At 40.2% G+C, this 18,717-nt stretch overlaps 1 protein-coding gene across 6 annotated transcripts in view; it reads left to right on the top strand.

The window, feature by feature from the left end:
* Nucleotides 1–18,717, top strand: part of strbp (spermatid perinuclear RNA binding protein) — a 182,512-nt gene that overhangs the window by 46,215 nt on the left and 117,580 nt on the right. For 4 of the 6 annotated variants that reach the window (XM_078549843.1, XM_078549839.1, XM_078549845.1 and 1 more), the window contains exon 2: nt 4,796–4,880. The exons of the other annotated variants lie outside the window; for them this stretch is intronic. The gene's annotated coding sequence lies outside the window, so the exon portion shown is untranslated. The remainder of the gene's footprint in view (nt 1–4,795; nt 4,881–18,717) is intronic. 6 annotated transcript variants of the gene reach the window in all.

Here is an 18,717-nt window from a genome sequence, read left to right as displayed (position 1 = left end):
CCTCAACTGTTTTGCAAAACCACCAGCTGACCTACCAGTCAAACAAAACCCAGTTCTTCAGTTAGTCTCCTCTGTGTCACTGGATTCCCCAGGAAAATTTTGAGAGCAATGAGACTGCTGTCCTTGTGAAGGCTTTCACAGTGCGGTCCCACAAATCTAAATGTGTCAGAATTTGGAGACACCCAGAGAGAACAGGAATAGAGAAGGTAACAACTTTCTTGTTTTACTGTGCAAGTGACCTTCAGCTTCTAGGTTACTAGAACAACGCATCTAAATTCTAACAAACTTAGTCCTGGTCTGCTCAGCATGTGATTCCTGTCCAAAAAGTAATGTGATTGATTCTTCCTTGCTCAATTAAGGATGGACAACAAATACACATTGCTGCAACTTAACTTACTTAGTATTGTCTTTGGCCAATTTGCCACATTGGACATACTGATCTACAGAGTGCAGCCGACTAACTGAGTGAAGACTTGGAGTTGGTGACAGCGGAATTCGGTGAAGGGAGAGAAGGAGGTGTTTGTTTCCCCTTTCTATCTTTCTCACCCTATAGAAATTGGTTGTTGCTCTACTACAAGGAAAGGAGCTAGCTGTTTGGTGAGTATCTGGTAAGTGGGTAAGTTCTATTCTATCTTTAAGGTTTAAAATAGTACACAATTTGGTTAATAAAATATATAAGAAAGCAACATTAACGAGTGATTAATATAATTAAATAATTATTTAAACACATTAATGATGGCAGGACATGTGATGTGTCAAGGCTGCAGCATGTGGAAGCCCCTGGATAACATTGTGATCCAGGGCAAACACGTCTGCAGTAAGTGTTTGCGGCTTGAGGAGCTTCGGCTCAGAATCATTGAGCTAGAGGCTGAGCTGCAGACTCTGCGAATCATCAGGGAGTGAGGAAGTTACCTGGATGCTTTATACCAGGAGGCAGTCACACCACTTAAGATAGGGTCTTCTGATTTGGTCAGTGGCCAGGGACAGGAAGGTGTGACTCAGCAATTGTCCAACAGGTTTGAGGTTCTCTCAGCTTGTTTGGATGAGAGTGGGGGCTGCAAGGTGGATGAGTAAACTGACCATGGTACAGGAAGCCATCCCAGTGGGGGGAGCAAAAAGGAATATAGTCGTAGTAGGGGACAGTATAGTAAGCAGGAATGACACTGTTCTCTGTAGCAAAGAGCGAGAATCAGATGGCTTTGTTGCCTGCCCGGTGCCAGGGTTTGGGACATCTGCTCAGGGCTGGAGAGGGACTTGCAGTGGGAGGGAGAGGATCCAGTAGTCACGGTCCATGTGGGTACCAACGACATAGACAGGTTGAGGAAGGAGGTTCTGCACAATCAGTATGATGAGCTAGGCACCAAATTAAGAAGCAGAACCTCAAAGGTGGTAATTTCTGGATTATTACCTAAACCATGTGCAGATTGGCATACGATAAATAAGATTAGAGAAATGAATGCATGGCTCAAAGACTGGTGTGGGAAAAGTGGGGCTCTGGTTTGTGGGGCACTGGCACCAGTATTGGAGAAAGTGGGATCTGTACCATTGGGACGGTCTACACCCGAACTGTGCTGGGGCTGGTGTTCTCGTGAGCCATCTAACTAGGGAAGTAGAGAGGCTTTTAAACTGAATAGTGGGGCAAGGGGTCAAATTTGGGAAGATGTGGTAAACCAAAGAGTAGTGACAAAGCAAGAGAGACAGGTATTAATATGGGAAATGATAATTGTGACAGGAAGAGACAGAGTAAACCAGCAGATAAGGCTAGATGCTACAAAAAATAATTCAAGGACAAAACTAAAGGCTGTATATCTAAACGCATGTAGTATTCAAAGCAAAACAGATGAACAGATAGCGCAAATAGAGATAAATAAGTACAACCTGATAGCCTTTACAGAGACATGGCTACAGGATGACATAGATTTGGACCTGAATATTGAAGGGTATGAGACATTTAGGAAGGACAGGAAGTGAGGAAAAGGTGGAGGGGTGGCTCTGTTAATTAATGATGGCATTAGCACACTAGAGAGGGATGACCCAAGTTCAGGAAACCAGGACGTAAGAATGGTTTGAGTTGAGTTGAGGAATGATAAAGGCAAGAAGTCACTTGTGGGAGTGGTGTATAGGCCCCTTAATTGTAACTACACAGTAGGACAGAGTATATAAGAAGAGATAATGGGAGCTTGCCAGAAAGGCACAGCAATAATCATGGGGAATTTTAATCTACATATAGACTGGAAAAATCAGATGGGCAAAGGTAGCCTAGATGAGGAGTTCATAGAATGTTTTCAGGATAATTTCTTAGAACAGCATGTTCTGGAGCCAGCCAGAGAGCAGGCTATACTAGACCTGGTATTGCAGAAAGAGCTAGGATTAATTGATGACCTCCTAATGAAGGCACCCCTAGGAGCAGTGATCATAATATGATTGATTTTTACATTTGTTTTGAGGGAGAAACAAGTGCGTCCAAGACTAGTATTTTAAATGTAAATAAGGGCAATTATGAGGGCACGAAAGCAGAGCTAGCTAAAGTGAACTGGCAAATGAGGTTAAGGTATATGTCAATAGGAGTTCAGACGTGTAAAGAGATATTTCAGAAAACACAGAATAGATACATTCCAATGAGAAGGAAAAATTCTAAGGGGAGGGCCCACCAATCATAGTTAACTAAAAAAAGTTAAAGACAGTATCAAACTGAGAGAAAAAGCATATAATTATGGAAAGAATATAAAGAACAGCAAAGAATGACAAAAAGATTAATAAGGAGAGAAAAATTACGGTATGAAAGAAAGCTAGTTAGTAACATAAAGATGGATGGGAAGAGTTTCTATAGATATTTAAATAAGAAAAGTTTAACAAATGAGTGTTGGTCCTATAGTGTGTGTGTCTGAGGAATTAATAATGGGAAGTAGGGAGATGGCGGATGAATTAAACAGGTATTTTGCTCAGGTCTTCACTATAGAGCACACAAGTAACATCCTGGAAATAACTGTAAATCAGGAAATGGAAGGGAGGGAGGAACTTGGGAAAATTACAATCGCCAGGGAAGTGGTATTGAGCAAATTGTTAGGGCTGCAGGCTGACAAATCTCGAGGTCTGGATGGGCTTCACCCTATGGTCTTGAAAGAAGTGGCTAGTGAGATAGTTGATGCACTGGTTTTAATTTTCCAAAACCCCTAGATTTGGAGAAGGTTCCATTAGGTTGGAAAATAGCAAATCAAACTCCTTTATTCAAAAAAGGAGGGAGACAGAAAGCAGAAAACTATAGGCCAGTTAGCCTAGCATCTGTCAGGGAAAATGTTAGAAACTATTATTAAAGATGTTATAGCAGGGCACTTAGAAAAACTCAAGGCAATCAGGCAGAGTCGACATGGTTTTGTAAAAGGGAAATCATGTTTAGTCAATTTATTGGAGTTCTTTGAAGGAGTCACATGTGCAGTTGATAAAGGGGAACCGGTGGATGTACTGTACTTAGATTTCCAGAAGGCCCGTTTGATTGGCACCCCAAACACAAACGTTCACTCCCTTCACCAGAGTGACAGCATTCTGCACCATCTACAAGATACACTGTAGGAATTCACCAAGCCTCCTTAAACAGCAACATCCAAACCTATGACCACGACCATTTAGAAGAACAAGGGCAGCAGACGCATGGGAACACCACCACCTGGAAGTTCGCCTCCAAGCCACTCACCATCCTGACTTGGAATGTATTACTGTTCCTACACTGGCGCTAGGCCAAAATTTTGGAACTCCCTCCCTAACAGCACTGTGGGTGTACCTACACCACATGGACTGCAGCGGTTCAAGAAGGCAGCTCATCACCACCGTCTCAAGGGCAATTGTGATGCCAACATTTTAGAAACAACTTTTTAAAAAGGGCCACAGCAACACAATTGCAGGAGAACCCCTATTGAGTAATGGAATGGCAGAGTTCAGTACTGGTTATTTAGAATCATAGAAATTACTTGGGTATCTTAGGGCAGTTGTTGGAATAAAACACAAAACAAGGTCAGTGTACAAGGGCTAGCTAACTTATCGCAGAGCCTCCTTTGTTTAAATTTGATTCAAGGCTTGATAAAAGATTAATGCCAGAGCATCTTGGCTAATGCAAGTTACAGAATTGCTTTTTGTACATGGTGTATTATACATTTCTTTGAAAATGTCTCGGTGAATTTGATTTTGCAGAAAACAATGCTTTTAGCTACTATAACGCCTCAGATTGACCCTTTATACTCTTCTTTCATCTTTGGTTAAACTTCCAACTTAGAGTAACTTTTGTTTTTAGCCCACTGAATATGAAAGTAACATTTTTACCAAGTTCATGTTTTAAAAAAAAATCCTTTTCTGTAAGTGTATTGGCCAAAGATGCTCACGTTTTAATATAAAAGTCAGTCACTGTGTGCATTGGGGAGTAATGGAGAGCTGATCATACTTTATGATTGCTATTATGTAATATGTAAGTGAAGTGCACTATGAAGTCTCATTCATGCCAACATGATTATGCATTTTTGTACCTTACACTGGTCATTTTCTTAAATTGAAGTGCCATTGCATCAGTGCAAGTATATATAAACTTACATTTTTCTGAGCTTGTTTTGAAATTGAGAAGAGATTAACAGTTTTATTGTTTTTTATGAGCTTTGTTGTATTGATGTTTTCAATTTTGGTACTGCCAATGTCAAAAATGCCGTATAAAGCAGCTTGATTTCAATAAATGAAAATTCTGAATAGCCAGACTACCCATGGTTGGTTGAAATATTGCACTGCTTTACACTGTTCCAAATTTACTCCACAGTACACCAGGTAGAAGCATTGACCTATGATGACATGACATGATGTGGATACCTGTTGTCACGAAGCTTGTTTGAAGTACACATAAGGTAATTGAGGATCTATTTCTGAAGTGTGTGCAAATAAACTAAAAGTTATTGATGTGGTGTGATGTATACATATACTGTTGAAAGGATGCTCTGAAGATGAACTAAATCAATAGAAATAAGCAGATCTCTAGAGAAGAAAATGGATGCAAATGTATACTGAAGAGAGGAGAATGTTTCTTTACACTGGAATTGGATCTAAAGTCCTAAATACAGTAAATATTATTTTTAAAAACGTGGATTGGAGCACTTGAGGATAGTTTGAGGGAAATAACCATTCCCTGCAACAGTTTGAACTTGTGCTATTAAACTGGTATTCCCTTAATTCTCTTGAAATGTAATAGGTTTTAATTTTAAAATACTGTAACTCATGTCTCTCACTGCTATGTTTCATTCACCCAACTCTCCAGCACTATTATCCATCTGACCCCACCTAATTCTGCAGCCACTTGCTCCCCACCCAAACTGACCCTGATGTGATTCAAAATGAGCTGTTGTAAAGATGGTGGCTGATCACTTTCAGAATTCCAATAATGCTACCCAGATCAATGCTCCTGTCATTCCTGATTTGACTCTGCAGTTTATCTTCATATATAGAGAGCCAAAACTGGTGAGACCTCCAAGAGGTATATATTTGTATTTTTTCTTCAATTAGCCTAAGATTTCATGGGGAAATGTTTTTATCAAACACTCCCCTAGTTTCACATTGACTGATCTGTCATAATGTTAATTTATTATTAACCATCCATTTGGTTTAATCGGTGGTGTTAAGTGAATTTATCAAAAACTGACCTGCATTTTCCCATCAGATAATTTTGATAAAAATCTAAGCATTCTACTTGCTTCTAGTGAAATTCACCAAACCAATTTAAAAATAAAAGGCATTACTCAGTTTGGGACTAGTGTTGTTGATCCCCTTTCCGCAATCTTGTAGTCAAAATGTGACAATGATTAACCCAGCTATTACTCTAATGAAAGCAATATGTCACAAGACTGACTGGAAGTAAAATATTGCACATTTTGCTGGTACCGAAAGATACAAGAAGTCCAACACAGAATATTCATAATGCTAACTTTACAGAACATGTTTAAGATTTTACTTTTTTTCCTTCATCAAAGCATCATACTCAGTTATTTACATTGAGAGGTTTTTTTTTGCTTTACCTCCCATTATCTGCTTAAGATGCATGTGTTTTTCTCAATTCTTTCTCTCCAATAAACGTTCCTTTTTCCTGTTACTGGGGATTCGCAGCCCTTGATGAATCCGTCAATGTAGCACCACAGATGTTTTTCACATTATTGAGCCTCCTGTGGTCAACGTTTGAACAAGTGTAATTATTCATTAGATGCAGATCTGATTTATTAATTGTAGTCATTATGTCAGAGGTCAGCACTAAAGCTCATCATAAATACCCCCACTCTGTCTAGAGTGAAAGCGTCAGTCAACAATAAAAGCTACATTCCAAACAATGTAATTACCCCAGAATATTTATTTAACAACTTAAGATGTATAAAATACTGGAGGGGGAGAGGATTTTTTTTTACTTTTTAAATTCTCAATATACCCAAGATGGAATGTTTTCCATAATGCCCAATGTCACGTTCAGATAGAAGAGCAGGCTATGTAGGGGGGAACTGCTTGCGTAATAGTTTTAACATTTAGTTACGTTTTTTGGATTTTTTTAAAGTACATTTTTAGCTTTTCCAGCACTGTAAGAAGCTAAATGTAATTTAATGCACGGACTATTTTCACTGAAACATAGAAATCTAAGAGAATATTCAATATAACTTTTAAATTGTGAAGGATTTTGTTAGAGTGAATAGATGAAGACTATTTTCTCTGGTTTGGAAGTTTATGATGAGAGGTTATCAATGAGTGTGAAGATTGAGTTAAGGAGAAATTTCTTTCTATAGAGTTGAATTTGGAATGCTTTATCATGGAAAAATAGCTTCCTGTGCTGAAATGTTCAATGGATAATGTAACCTCCTTCCCTACCTCTCTGTCCTTGCTAATAAACTCTATTATATATTTCCCTCGACTGATGATTTTGAAGTGCATTGGGAGTCTATACCATGCTGAAATTATTGGCAGTTAGTATTTCCGTGTTAAGGCTAGCTTAGAACTCTTTCTTAGGTCTGTCTGGCTTAGAATTTATGGTCAGTGTTGCTGAAGGTTTTGAACTGGACCACAAACTGTGTACTTGTGCATTTTTATAAATACTGCTTAGCTCCATGGGCCAGATCTTCCAGCCTGCAGATCGTCGCGGACTGGACATATGACCCAAGATGTGCATCGAAACCCCACAAAAGTCCCGACGTGCTGACTCTGTGGGAATTGCATGGGAAGTTTGAACTTTGATCAGAAATTCCCCTGCTCCCTGGGACCCTCTGGCTCTGAGTTAGAGTCGGACACTTTGGACATTTCTCACTTACGTACCTGGTTAGTCACCCAGGGAATGTTAGAAGACAGCTGGCTAACTTGAACTGGGAAATTAGGTTAAAGGATAAATCAATAGGGATGCAATGGCAGACATTTAAGGAGGTATTTCAGAATAATCAGAGAAGATACATTCCAGTGAGAAAGAAAGACTCTTAAGGGAAAGATATACCACCAGGGCTAACTAAAGAAGTTAAAGATAGTATTACATTGAAAGATAAGTGTATAATTCCACAAAGATGAGTGTCAGATCAGAAAATTGGGCAGAATGTAAAGCAAAGAATTAAAAAAGATTAATAAAGAGGGGGAAATTGAAGTACGAGAGAAAGCTAGCTAAAAATATAAAAACTGATAGAGTTTCAACAGGTATTTAAAAAGGATAAGAGTAAGTAAAGTGAGCCTTGGTCCTCTAGAGAGAGAGATTGGCGAATTAATAATGGAAAATAAGAAAATGACAGATGAAATGAACAGATATTCTGCATCTGTCTTCACTGTAGAGAATGCAAATAACTTCCAAGAAACAATTGTGAGTCAGGAGGTGCAAGGGAGGGAGGAACTTGAAACAATTACAATCACCAAGGAAAGGGTACTGAGAAAATTTATTAGAACTAAAAGCTGACAAGTCCTCAGGCCCTGATGGGCTTCATCCGAGGGCTTGAAAAGAAGATATTAGATGCATTGGTTTTAATTTTCCAAAATTCCCTAGATTCTGGAAAGGACCCATCAGAAAACCATTGGAAACCCATTGGAAAATAGCGAATGTGACTGCTCTGTTCAAGCAAGGAGGGAGACAGAAAGCAGGAAGCTACAGGCCAGTTAGCTTAACATCTGTCACAGGGAAATTGCTGGATCCTATTATTAAGGAGGTATAGTGCGGCACTTAAACCTCAAAGCAGAGTCAGTAGAGTTTTGCGAAAGGGAAATCATGTTTGATTAATTTATTGGAGTTCTTTGAGCAAGGGACAAGGTATGTGGATAAAGGGGAACCCGTGGATGTGCTGTACAGTAAAGCCCCACCATTCATGTGGATTACCTTCCTGTGAATTCTCGCAAAGAGTGAAATCACAGTGAACATACTTTGGAATTGGAGTGAATTAGATAGGTTTCAGCCATCCCAAAATTTGGATGTTAATCAGGTTTTCTACTCTCTCGCTGAAAAATGTTCCTGTACTGAAGGCACCAGCTGATCCTTTTTACACAAGGCTCTCTCCAATCCAGTTTCCTGCTCCCTTCCTCCTTATTTATTTTCCTGATTTTGCTTTCAGTTTTCTGTCATGAAAGAACAAAGCGTGGCCTGAGCCCCCAGCTGATTCCTTTCACTCCATTATTACAGGGAGAGAGATGAGAAAGTGGGGTTTAAAGGACTCACTCTCACTCTCTCTCTCTCTCTCTCTCTCTCTCTCTCTCACTGCCACCCCCTCGCTCCCATTCTGTCTCGCTGATTGGTTGCTGGTAATTGTTGTGCAAGGGACAGTCCAGAGCATTGTTGGAGCCATTGCTGCTGCTGCTGGCTGACACACACTCTCTGTCTCTCACACTCTTCCCCTGCTCTTGCCGCCCTCGCCGCCCTCACCCCCTCCTGTTTGAACGAGGGGTACATCAATCAGGAAATGTCAGCAGCCAGGTACAGCAAGTGATTAGGAAGGCAAATGGCATGTTGTCATTTATTGCAAAGGGAATGGAATATAAAACTAGGAATGTTTTACCTGAATTGTACAGGACATTGGTGAGACCACACCTGGAGTACTGTGTACCCTTTTGGTCTCCTTATTTAAGAAAGGATATAAATGCGTTGGGAGCAGTTCAAAGAAGGTCACTCGACTGATACATGGGATGGCGGGGTGCAGGGTTATCTTACGAGGAAAGGTTGGACAGGCTAGGCCTGTTTCCATTGGAGTTTAGAAGATTGAGAGATGATCTTTTTGAAAAATATAAGATGCTGAGGGGACTTGACAGGGTGGATGCTGAAGGGATGTTTCCCCTTGTGGGAGAGACTAGAACTTGGGGACACAGTTTAAAAATAAGGGGTCTCCCATTTAAGACCGAGAAAAGAAGAATTTTTTTTTCTGAGAGTGTCGTGAATCTTTGGAACTATCTTCCCCAGAGAGCAGTGGAAGCAGAGTTAATGAATATTTTTAAAGCAGAGGTAGATAGATTTGTGACTAACAAGGGAGTGAAAGATTATCCAGGGTTGGGCTGTTTGGAGGGGCAGTAGGTGGAATGTGGAGCTGAGGCCACAATCAGATCAGTGATGATCTTGTTTAATGGCGGAGCAGGTTCGAGGGGCCGAATGGCCTACTCCTCCTAATTTTTATGCATAAATATAAAAATCCTAGTCGAACTCCTAGGTAACTATGCAACTTGTTCCCCCAATGACCCCCAACTTGACTGCCTCCCTGTCCCAACCTGATTTTCCCCCCCACACCACCACCCGACTACACCTCATCTCCCAGACCTGACTAGCCACCGGTCCACGTACCCACCTGTTCGCTCTTCCAGCTGTCCACCAACATTTGTGCTGGACACTTAAACTTGCTTTACGGCAGCTAGTGCTGTAAAAATGAAGTGTGGCTTCTGTGTTGATTATCTTCAGTGCTCTTTCCATGGATTCCTGCACTGAGGAATTTCTTCTGCACCATGGATCGGTAGTCTGGCCTTTCATGGATACATTTAAAAGGTGTCTATCCTGGTCAAGGTGTTGGTACCATGGTATTTTGGAGGGATGGAGATATTAGAAAGAGGAACTGATGCTTTTCTCAATGACCTAAAATAACTAAGATCAATAATTACACCTTCCCAATGTGAGCTACAATATTGTGGTGATGTGCTTGATGGACCTTTGAGCATGCTTAAGAGAGGGAGGAGGGAGAGTTTGAAGTAAGTAATCACTGGGCTGGAAGCTTGAGGGCCGATTTCTTGTTCGCTTTCTAATCTGTGGGTTTTGCTTTGCGGGGCACTGAGGTGAAAATATGGTAATACAATGTTTCCTCAAAAAAAAGTGTTGTAAGACAATGTAAGGTAAGATTTCAGTACAATGTTGATACACAATCATTGCTGCTGAGCTTTTATATTAGAAAAGGTATTTCATTAGTATTTGATCTTTGGGTTTCTTAAAATGGATTTGTAGTCTTTTTAACTTTGTTATAGGAAGAGAAAATGAAAAATGTCATCATGTGCTCAGCAGATTGATTTCCTGTTGGGAATACTGAATTTTAATAATGTGCATGCAGCTTAAATCTGAATAACTCAGCTTGGATTTTTACACATTCCTGCAGCACAAAATGTCACTATTAATTAGCAGACACTAGCACAGCTCAGTTGACTTCATTTATTTGCTGTGGCAGCAAAAAATGAGTTGAACTGCTCTTCCAGCCACTGGAGGTCACATTCATAATCTGAGAAGGTGAAACTGTTTATGGACCATGCAGTTTAAATTATTGATTAGGACTTTTTTTTAAATAAAGCAGTTGAACCTTTTAGTTTCATCAAAGACTTAACATTTAATATAATTGAGGAATTCTGTGACTTATGTTGCATTTCAGAATTCGCTTCTGTGGCATTATGGTTCTGAATTGGGTAACAGGCCCAGAACTTGCTGCAAAAATAATGATAAAATAATGGTGCCAGCCATTATTACTTTGCAAAAACAGCAATTTGTGGCATTGAAGAGCTGCGTAATGAGATTCAATATTCCAAAAATGTGTGGATGATTTACATTGCTCTGCAGTTAGCCTTGACAAAATTGAAAAGAATTGTAACAGTGCCATGTGTCACCCTCTGTGAAAACTATCTGCCGGGTTTGTTCCATGAATTTGAATTAATCTTTCCACTGCCTTTTAGAGTTGGTAGTTCATGTTGTTCAGACCCTGTTAATGATATGATTTGTGGTCCTGACATGAAACTCAACTTTTGAGATCTAATTAGGGAACAAATGAAGCTGCTGAGTGGTAGTGAATTGTTTTTGGAGGTTTTAAATCTTATTTTATGTCTGTTTTGGCTGTAGCTTTGTACCAGTTTCATCAACCGCACTTGGTAGTGTTATTTTTCAGGATGCATAGGGACGTAGGACTTGGGAGCAGGAGTAGGCCATTCGGCCTTTTGAGCCTGCTCTGCCATTCAATAAGATCATGGCTGATCTGGTTGAGGTCTCAACTCCACTTTCCTGCAACCGCGCCCGCCCCCCCGGCGCGCGCCCCCCACCCCCGCACCCCGAAGTCTGCAAAGTTGTCTTGACACTCAAAGATGCAAAATAGATTTATTTCAGAAAGTAATTTTGGGATATTGTATAGGGATAAGAATCTTTATACATTTTCTGCCATGAATTTCTCAAAGTCCAGTACTTTACAAATGGAGTTGCGTTGCAATGTCTCAATCTTTAAATTTTTTTCTCACCTATCCTCCCTGTCTTTCATATCTTTTTCTCTATCATTATTTCATTTTCTGTATCTAATTTGAATCGTCCACCCCTATTTCCTTATGTCATTCACTGTTTCATTCTCTACCCTGAAATTTAATTGGTTAAGGTGATAAACCATTGGCATGAGTCCAAGAGGTGGTGATGACATCTCTGCACCATTGTCAGTCATTACAAAGCACTGCTGTTACCTGTGAAAGCTGCTCACTATTCCAGGATCATCCTGAATTACAAAGATACCCCTGGCTTCTTTCCTACAAAGAACCTTCTTAAACCCCTCTCCCCTGACTCCTCCACCTTCACCTTCAACAGTATGTGCAAGAAACCTTTGTACTTCTTTGTCACTGAGGTGGAGACAATCTGATCAGCTGCCTCAGCAACTTCCCTTCCCTACCCTAACCCGCCAAGCCTGTGTTCACCCCCCCCAACCACTGTTCTAGGCCTGATAAGTATATACGAATAATGAGCAAAATTAGGGCTATTGCTGGGGTACCACTCTTTATGCAGACAGTAATAAATAATGAACTGGTCTTCAGACAGCAGAAACTCTGAAATAATTCAAGAAACAATTACTTGGTGTTGTGGAGGAACCATGTTTTCTAGGGAAGGATGAGTTGAATGCTGCTTATCCATATAAGTCTTTGTTGACTGTATACATGGGTTAGAGTTCCATACAATAGCACTGTATCTGAAAATGTTCTACAGGAAAAATGGTGTATGATGTTATACTGTTGTTGATTTGAATGGCTATTTCAATTCAAATATTGAAGTGCAATTACAATAGATGAATCCTGGCATAAATTAAAGCCTGATTTAAGCAGCAGCATTGGTGTTTCTCCTATTATTTGTGAGGGAGTGACAGCTCAACCATGTATCTGATTTTTGTAGTTGATGAACTCTGGATGAAGCAGTTCATCCTCATAAGGTTCACTGATCCTTGTGGCTTTTGACTTAATTGAGGCTGGGAGCAGGAGAGATTTTTCTCTGCAGTTTGCCAAATTAAGGATTTAATCTTTCATTTTTGAAGTTCTTGTGCTGTCTCGGCACTTACAGGACCATTTAATTCTGTGTTAACTGTCATTAACCCTTAAGGATCATTCTGAGGTCTCACCCCTTCCTGTGACGAATTTTGATTGGGAAATTCTAAAGACACTTCTGTATGTACTGTCTATTACTACAATTATTCCATCAGTATCTCTTGCATCAGATTGTTTCATTTTTACACACAGGAACTACTCCCCAGCTGTGGTATGCTGTCCCAGATTGTGCAAAAACAACATTGCCCGCAATAGCATTTCCCAATATGAAATCTGTATTTTGAATAGGTAATTTAGGAATAACTCCAGCCACACAAGGCCCCATCTTCAGAGCACAATTTAAATTTATGCAGTGGGAAAGGCCCACACTTCCCATCAACATTCTGATTTAGCAAAGTTTCTGAAGGTCTAAATCCTTTGCTAACAATAAGCTATGAGCCAAACGATTATCTCTCAGCATGACCATTTTACTAGGCTCGCTCTTGAATAAAAATAGAGTAACTTCCCCATCAATTCCTTACATCTCTCTCTATTCCTAAGGTAAAAACATTAGATGCAATGGTTTTTTCACAATCTTCACTTTCTGATGCCACTTTCTCTGTGGCAATTCCTGTCACATGCACCGGTGTCACTGATTTAACACCTATTTCCTTTTCTGGTGCAACCTTTCTTGAAGGCTCCTTAAGTGCCCCTATTACTGTTTACCGTTCTGATTCCAACAATTTGTTTTTATATGCCCTGTCTTATGGCAATAAAAGCATACTGGTTTCTTTACATTACTTTTATCCTCTATGCTATCATTTTTATTGACTGGAAAAGCTTCTGCCTTCTCCCCAAAGCTAGATTCTTTTCTATTCCTTCAACTTTCCTGTAGGTTTACAAATGAAAATCTACTGCCCCCTAGCTGCCTATGTGATATATCATACCCATCTGCCAGAACCGTTGCTCCCCTTACATTAGAAACCTTGCAATCTTCCAGGTGTGTCCTGATAGCTATTAGGATGCTGTTTCGAAATTCTTCTATTATCATTGGCTCTCTTTCACTTTCAAAATTCTGTTTGAGTTTCAGTGTCTGAAACCATCAGTCCCAGAACATTTCTTTCTCCCTAGCAAATTCTGTGAACATTGTGAGAATGGATGTTAGTTTTTAAAAATATTTTGGGGAATATTGTGATATTCTGTAAAGAAGATCTGGTGTGTATGTGTGATCTAATTAAGCTGGGCAAGAGGTTGACAGGAGTCAGGCTGTCTGGGTGTTTGGAAACAAGAAAAGGTTAAAGGAGTTAAGTTTGAGGTACAAGTAAATAGGTTAGATCTAGATTTGCATTTTTAGATAAGTTGAGAGGTTGTTTGAATTTCAATAGGGAATTAGAGGCGCCAATGAAAATGTTTGAATCTTGCAGGAATTCATAGGTAAACAAGTAGTGAGGATATTATATTTTTATTGACCCAAAAGCAAAGGCAGGATGGAAACATGAAAGATCTTGTATTTGGAAGGGTTTGAGTTTCAAAGGGGTGTCAGAACAACGGGATTGAGATGAAAGGGGAAAAGGGTATATTAGAGTTACTGTGGTTAGCTGTTTTTTTGGCCATTGAGCTGGATAGCTGTTACGCCATTAAGCTGGAGCTTTTTAGAAGTCTTGGGCTGCAGCAAGCAGTTTTATTGTGAAGTGAATTCCATAGCAAAGTGGAAGAGGGTAAAGATCATGTGGTACACCTTTATTGAAGCTTCAGCAGCCTGCCATGTGTGATATTACTGTATTCCATATTTAAATATTTATAAGGGAGTGTTGCCAGGAAAGGGGTTACTTGTAGGCTTGACCAAGTAGAGACTTTTTGGGGGAATGTTTTTGTAAGACTAACTTTAATTGTGTAGCTGTAATCTTGTGTGCTTAGGTTATTTTTTGTTTGTTAATAGAAACTTTACTTTTTTTTAAAAACCCAAAAGTATTACTGGACCTCTTACTGATGAGATTGGTACCCCGTCTTCTCGTTATTAGAACACAAAAAATAAACCGTGGCCCGTAAGCCAAGTTTCCCTCTGGGATTTGGCTTGTGCAGCACTTAACACCGGCCGTGGTCATAACAACATTTCATTTAGTCTTTTTTTTTTAAAAGTCCTAAATTTCAACTGATAATGCTTTCAAGCTTGTCCCTGAAGCATAAGTACCACAGTTTTAGCTGTCTCGTAATGTTCTGACAAAAGATGAGAATACACATCCATAACCTCCCTAACCAAAACACTCTGCAGAATGGAGAGTCCTTGTGTCTTTTGGCCAATTTAGCTTTAAATATCTCTCAACTCCATTCCCAGAGAATTTAGGCATTAGGGGAAGATACTTTGTTTTAGGAAAGCTCTGAGTGGGACTTGACTCAGCATACGAACTATTAGGTTAACAGAGTGAAAGAGAATCTAAGTTCTTTTTATCCAGTTTGTGCTGTCTGAATTCTCTCTTCTTTTCTCTTTCATCCATTGCACATCTCTCTGGAGTTCACGGTCAAGCCATTGTATTTTTCTTTTTTTTCACTTTTTGAGGTTGAAATGTTTTCATTTCCTTTTTCGAGTTCAAGTTTCTGATTTTCTCTAATTACCTCAAGCTGCCTCATTTGCAACTGAATTCTAGCCAACTCGGTTGAATTGCTATCTAGATTAACTTATCCTTCTTCTCATTTCAAATGCTGTGCTATTACCTCAACTATGTCTGCTTTCTTAGTTCCTGCTTTTAACCCTGACTTCAACTCTTCTGCTAATGCAAATAACCGAACCTTGGTTAATTATTGCAAATCACTCAGGGATAAATCTTCCTTCTCCACAAAAGTCGTAGCAACTGACAAAGCCATTCTGCTTTTCAATAAGCATAGCAAAATTTGCCGTGAAAACCTTATGAGCTCAAATCTCAGCATGTTCCAGCACCTGTATGTCTCTGGATTTGAAATCCCACAAGAGCCCCCAATTTGTGTCACAATCTAGTTGGGGATCAGTAACTTTTTGTTTAAAGTAAATGATGTTTGAAATCCCAGGTACTGAGAATAAAACCACAAGCTTCCATGGTTTTAAACAAACAAAATGAACTTTACTATACAAAGTCAGCAAAGTAAATCGATCTACAATATCTATTTTATATTCTAACATGCAGAATTAACGAGGTAAACATGAATTAATAGGGAAACTATGGTCGAGCACACCACACTGCGCATTAAACGGTAGATGTGACCAAGACAGATCCCACGGATTCCTCAGCAACTCACTCAAATATCAGTGACCTCTGTGAGTCACAATATCTCGTTAAAATTCCATCTCCCTCATGAGGGATTTCAGCTGTTCACTTTCGAAGATCTAGCCTCTGTATTCTCTCAAAAGCCACTCCGATGCAGACTGCCTCAATGACTGCTCACCTCCCAATGGTTCAGTTTCCTGAGACTACCTAACCTTCCTGACCAAAGAAAGGATGCATCAAAATTTTTAAAAATTGAATCAAATTAGGAGAAATTCAAGCCTGAAGTGCCATAATCAGGCTTCATTTTGATTTCTTTATACACAAAGAATTAGGTTCTTTTACAGGGTATTCTAAATTATAAAAAAAGAGAATGTCCACCATCAGTTTTTGTCGTTATAAATACAAAACCAGTATTAATATGGCATGTCACTCTCAAAAATGGTTTTGCTAACACTGATATTGATTTGAAACAGTTTTGTTGATTTTATTTGCCGTGACAAATGGGTTGAAGTCATTCATGAGTCAGCTGAAATCCAATCTCTGCTATTCATCTGGGAGAAAACTAAGTGCAAAACAATATTAATGAGCACAAAAATACACAATTCTGTTATCTAGATCCTAGTTACATGGCATCATTTTAATGAACATGCCAACAGCAGCAAAATGCCATTGATATTAAAAATATCAGATGTGTTCTTTGATGCAAATTCCAGATGCAATTGGTTGCACTTACACTGCAGCTGCACTCACTCTCTCTGAGTACCATGTCTTAAGAGGGACCCCTTCCCACGGCACCTTCCCATGCAACCGCAGAAGATGCAACACCTGCCCCTTTACTTCCCCTCTCCTCACCGTCCAAGGGCCCAAACACTCCTTTCAAGTGAAGCAGCATTTCATTTGCACTTCCCTTAACTTAGTCTACTGCATTCGTTGCTCCCAATGCGGTTTCCTCTACATTGGAGAGACCAAACGCAGACTGGGTGACTGCTTTGCAGAACACCTTCGGTCTGTCCTCAAGCATTACCCAGACCTCCCTGTTGCTTGCCATTTCAACACTCCACCCTGCTCTCATGCCCACATGTCCGTCCTTGGCTTTCTGCATAGTTCCAGTGAAGCTCAACGCAAACTGGAGGAACAGCACCTCATCTTCCAACTAGGCACTTTACAGCCTTCCGGACTGAATATTGAGTTCAACAACTTTAGATCATGAACTCTCTCCTCCATCCCCACCCTCTGTGCGATTTTCCCCCTCCTTTTTGTTTTTTCCAATAATTTATATATATTTTTCTTTTCCCACCTATTTCCATTATTTTTAAATGTATTTCCATCCATTGTTTTATCTCTACCTTTTAGCCTATTTTGATCCTTTCCCCCCACCCCACCCCCACTAGGGCTATCTGTACCTTGCTTGTCCTGCTTTCTACCCTTAATTAGCACATTCCTTTAGATAATATCACCACCTTCAACACCTCTTTGCCCTTTTGTCTGTGACATCTTTTGGTTATCTCCACCTGGCCCTCTATCAGCTCTTCTTGTCCCACCTCCCCCTCCCTTAAACCAACTTATATTTCACCTCTTTTCTATTTTTACTTAGTTCTGTTGAAGGGTCATACGGACTTGAAACGTTAACTGTGCTCCTCTCCACAGATGCTGCCAGACCTGCTGAGTTTTTCCAGGTATTTTTGTTTTTGTTTTGGATTTCCAGCATCCGCAGTTTTTTGCTTTTAGGTTATGTCTTAAGAGGGCATTGGTGACCATGGACTTCCATGTGGTGGTCCATGGTTATGTTTGTCAAGGTGCTGCAGTGGTTTGGGTTGCCTTTTGCAGGTTCTGGATGACCAGGAAATGCTCCCGCTCTTACTGCATGCTGTAGATGTACAGGAACAATTTGCAGATTGATAATCAACCTGTTTGGTCACGCCACATACACACCTTCTGTGGCCATCAGGTCCCAGAGTGGGACTCGAACCCAGAGCTTCTGGCTCGGAGGCAGGAACACTACCTACTGTAACATAAGACCTCCTGTGTAGCTGTACTATTGGTGCAAAATGTTTGTAGTGCACTTGAGTGTCAGTGCAAAGTGAAACTGCCATGCACAAACTATATTGTTATAGTCTAAATGCAGCCTAAGTCTGGAGTTGGGTTCTGTCTTGCCTCTGAAGCAAAGTAGAGCAAGACTTCCTGAAGCAGGAAGATGTTGGCTCTGATCATATCTGTCCAAAGACAGTTTAGGGCCAGACTCTGGATCTACACTTGAGTTTAGCATTGATGTATAACTTCAGATAGACACTAAACTTGGAGTGTCACCTTGGCTTGGTGATTAGACCTTGCTTCAAAGTCAGAAGATTTAGGGTTCAAGTACTTTTTAAAATTCATTTACAGGATGTGCCAGCATTTATTGCCCACTCCTAATTGCCCTTGAGAAGGTGGTGGTGAGCTGCCTCCTTGAACTGCTTCAGGCCCTGCAGTGTAGGTACACCCACAGTGCTGTTAGGGAGGGAGTTCCAGGATTTTGACCCAGCGACAGTGAAGGAACGGTGATGTATTTCCATGTCAGGATGGTGAATGGCTTGGAGGGGAACTTCCAGGTGGCCGTGTTCGTGAGTGTCTGCTGCCTTTGTTATCTACAAGATGCGCTGCAGGAACTCACCAAGGCTCCTTAGACAGCACCTTCCAAACTCACAACCGTTACCATCTAGAAGGACAAGGGCAGCAGATAGATAATCTAGGCCAA

The sequence above is a fragment of the Cetorhinus maximus genome, chromosome 10 (assembly GCF_964194155.1).
Source record: "Cetorhinus maximus chromosome 10, sCetMax3.hap1.1, whole genome shotgun sequence".
Classification (NCBI taxonomy): Eukaryota; Metazoa; Chordata; class Chondrichthyes; order Lamniformes; family Cetorhinidae; genus Cetorhinus; species Cetorhinus maximus.
Note: the sequence above shows the minus strand (reverse complement) of the source record. Positions and strands in the feature narration are given on the sequence as shown.